We start from the raw sequence: 3,937 nt of genomic DNA on the forward strand, positions 1-3,937 counted from the left end.
GAACTTGCTTTATGAATCTAGGTGCTCCTGTGTTGGGTGCATGTATATTTAGGATAGTCAGGTCTTCTTGTTGAATTGAACCCTTTATCATTATGTAATGCCCTTCTTTGTCTTTTTTGACCTTTGTTGGTTTATTGCCCATTTTGTCTGAAATTAGAATTACAACCCTTTCTTTTTTCTTTTTTTCAATTTTCTTGGTAGATTTTTCTCCATCCCTTTATTTTGAGCCTATAGGTGTAATTATATGTGAGATGGGTCTGTTGACGACAGACCAATGGATGTTGGTTTTTCAGCTTTCCACTCTTGCCTTTTATTTGGAGCATTTATCCCATTACATTCAAAGTTAATATAAATAAGTGTGGATTTGATCTTGTCATCATGATATTAGGTGGTTATTATGTAGACTGGTTTGTGTGATTGCTTTATAGTGTCACTGCTCTGCGTAGTGAAGTGTGTTTTCATGGTGGCTGGTAATGGTATTTGCTTTCCACATTTAGTACTTCCTTCAGGAGCTCTTGTAAGGCAGGTCTGGTGTAAAGAATTCTCTTAGCATTTGCTTGTCTGGAAAGGATCTTATTCCTCCCACACTTACGAAGCTTAATTTGACTGGATATGAAATCCTGTGCTGGAATTTTTTTCTTTAGGAATGTTGAATATTGGCTCCCAATCTTTCTGGCTTGTAGAGTTTCTGCTGAGAGGGCCACTGTTAGTCTGATGGGCTTCCCTTGTAGGTGAACTGACGTTTCTCTACAGCTGCCTTTGATATTTTTTCTTTAATTTTGACCTTAGAGAATCTGATGATTATGCATTTTGGGGATGATCTTCTTTGAAGTATCTTACTGTGGTTCTCTGCATTTCTTGAATTTGAATATTGGCCTCTCTAGCTAAGTTGGGGAAGTTCTCATGAGTGATACCTTGAAATATGTTTTTCAAGTTGCTTACAGTCTACTCATCTTTTTCAGGGATACCAGTGATTCATAGATTTGATCTCTTTAAATAATCCCATATTTCTTGGAGATTTTGTTCATTCCTTTTCATCCTTTTTAAAAAAATTCTTATCTGATTGTCTTTTTTCAGAAAGCCCATCTTCTAGCTCTGAGATTGTTTCCTCAGCTTGGTCTATTCTGGTATTAATACTTGTGATGACATTATGACATTTTTGTAGTGTATTTTTCAGCTCTACTAGGTTGGTTACTTTCTTTTCTATACTAGCTATTTTGCCTGTCAGCTTTTGTATCATTTTATTGTGATTCTTAACTTCCCTGGATTGAGTTTCAACATACTCTGGCATGATCTGCATTCCTGTCCATAATCAGAATTCTATTTCCGTCATCTCCGTCATGTCAGCTCAGTTCAGAACGCTTGCTGGAGAGGTGGTGTAGTCGTTTGAAGAAAAAAACCCACTTTTTGAGTGTCAGGTTTCTTGCATTGGTTCTTTCTCATCTTTGTGGGCTGATGTTTCTTCAATCTTTGAAGTTCCTTACCTTTCGATGAGATTTTTTTTCTTTTATCCTATTTGATAACCTTGAGGTTTTGATTGTGGTAGAAGGTGGATTTAGCCAACTAGCTTGGGTTCTGGAAGATTTTAGGTGGTGGAGGCAATGCTCAGTTTCTGACTCCTGGATTGTATGCTTTAACTTGGGGGACTTGTATTGGGCCCTGATTTTGTTCTCTGGCTCCTTGAGATTAGGAATCCACTGGGCTAGTGGGGTCAGGTGCTCCCAGACTGCTGGTCACTACACATTGATGGGTGGTGTCAGCCAAAGCATTTCATAGTGTGGTTGCAGTGGGATCTATTCTCATTTGCATGTGCTAGCAGCAGCGGCAGCAGCATGCCTGTCAGCTGCAGCAGGGTGCTAGCAGATGCCTGCCTCTGTGGGGGTGTTTACCACAGTGCTGGAGGCAGCACGGCTTGCGGGGTGTAGACCCTGCTCATGACTGTGCCTATGGTCACACTGGTGGTGGTGTTAGCATGAGGACTGGTGGGCACAGGTCTGTGGATATTCTCTGTGTCCTACAGGCAGGGGAGGTCTCTCGGGGTTCGGGGGGGTTTGCTGTTCTCTGTGCCTATTTTCACTCCCAAGGCAGTGTTGGTGCAAGGTTTGAGTGCTGGTATAGGTGAGGCTGTCTGACTCTGTGCTTGGCTAACCTCCAACTGCAATGGCAGTGCTGTCGGGGCACAGGGGTGGAGTGCACTCCCATCACAGCAGTGGCAGAGCAGGGTGCACGTGCACAGGCTTGCAGGTGGGGCAAAGAAGGCAAAACACACACACACACACACACACACACGCACACAGACACACGCACACATGCACACACACACGCACCAGCAAAGCAATGTTGAGGGGTTGCTGTGGGCCTGGGGGAAGCTGCAGTGTGAGGAGGGAGTGGGTGGGCTTGTGCATGGTTGCAGGGGCCACCCTGCTGGAGTTTTCTGCCAGTCAGGCATAGTCTACCAGTGCAAGAGCTAGATATGGGCAGTTCTTTCTGCCAACTCTAGTGTCCCTGGTGGTTGAGGGGTCACCTCCTGCTGGGACTCCAGAGGCCCATGGCAAGAGCAAGTTGCTCCTTTCCAGTTCAACTCACCTGCTTCACAGGAGTCACTGGGGTCTGGAATAAGTCCTGGTGCAGGGTAGCCCTGTGCAGGGTTGCCAGCTTCCTTTCACTTCAGCCCAGCTGCTGTGTCTTTCCTCCTTCCATCCTTGGTGTCTTCCCTCTGAAGATCGGTTAGGAGTATTCCAGTCATCTCAGTCCCTCAGTGGCAGCTCTTCCACCTGGCTGCGTCTTGTTTGCCATGTTCCACTCTCTCCTTTTGTCTATTTTAAAAAATTGAATCATTAGATATTTTTTCCTACAGAGTTATTAGAGCTCCTTATATATTCTGGTTATCAATCCTGTGTCAGATGGGTAGTTTGTAAATATTTTTTCTATTCTATTGCATGTCTCTTCACTTTGTTGATTGTTTCCTTTGTTGTGCAGAAGATTTTGAATTTAATGTGATTTCATTTGTTCATTTTTGCTTCGGTTGCCTTTTCTTGTGGGGTATTGCTCAAGAGCTCTTTGCAAAGACCAATGACTTGGAGTGTTTCTCCAATGTTTTCTTGAAGTAGTTTCATGGTTTGCGGTCTTAGAATTAAGTGTTCAATTCACTTTAATTTGATTTTTGTATGTAGTGAGAGATGGAGTCTAGTTTTATTCTTCTGATTATGGATATCCAGTTTGCCAGTACCATTTATCTTGGCAGCTTTGTGGAGAATGAGTTCCCTCTAGATGTCTAGATTTATTTCTGTGTTCTCTATTCTCTTCCATTGGTCTCTGTGTTTGTTTTATGCCATACCATGGCATTATGGTTATTATTGCTCTGTAGTATAATTGAAAATCAAGTAATTTGTTCAGGATGGCCATGGCTATTCTGGGTGTTTTGTGTTTCCATATAATGTTATGATATTTTTTATTTCTGTGAAGAATATTATTGTTATTTAGATAAGGATTGCATTGAATCTGTAGAGTGCTTTGGGGAATATGGACATTTTAGCAATATTGATTCTTCCAATCAGTGAACATGGAATATATTTCAATTTTAATGTGTCCTCCTTAGTTTCGTTCATCAGTGTTTTATAGTTTTTATTATAGAGACCTATCATTTCTCAGTTAGGTTTATTGCTAGGTATCTTTTTTTTTATTTTTAGGTATTGTAAGTGGAATTATTTCCTTGATTGTTTTTTAAGATGGTTTACTGTTGGCATATAGAAATGATTATTATTTTTATGTGTTGATTTTGTATACTGCAACTTTACTAAATTTGTTTATCTGTTCTAGTAGTTGTTTTTGGTGGAGTCTTTAGGCTTTTCTAAATATAAGATCATTGTATTAGTCCATTCTCACACTGTTATATGTATGTTTATTGTGGCACTATTCACAATAGCAAAGACTTGGA

This window comes from Mandrillus leucophaeus, unplaced genomic scaffold, assembly GCF_000951045.1.
Source record: "Mandrillus leucophaeus isolate KB7577 unplaced genomic scaffold, Mleu.le_1.0 Scaffold1119, whole genome shotgun sequence".
NCBI classification, from domain to species: Eukaryota; Metazoa; Chordata; class Mammalia; order Primates; family Cercopithecidae; genus Mandrillus; species Mandrillus leucophaeus.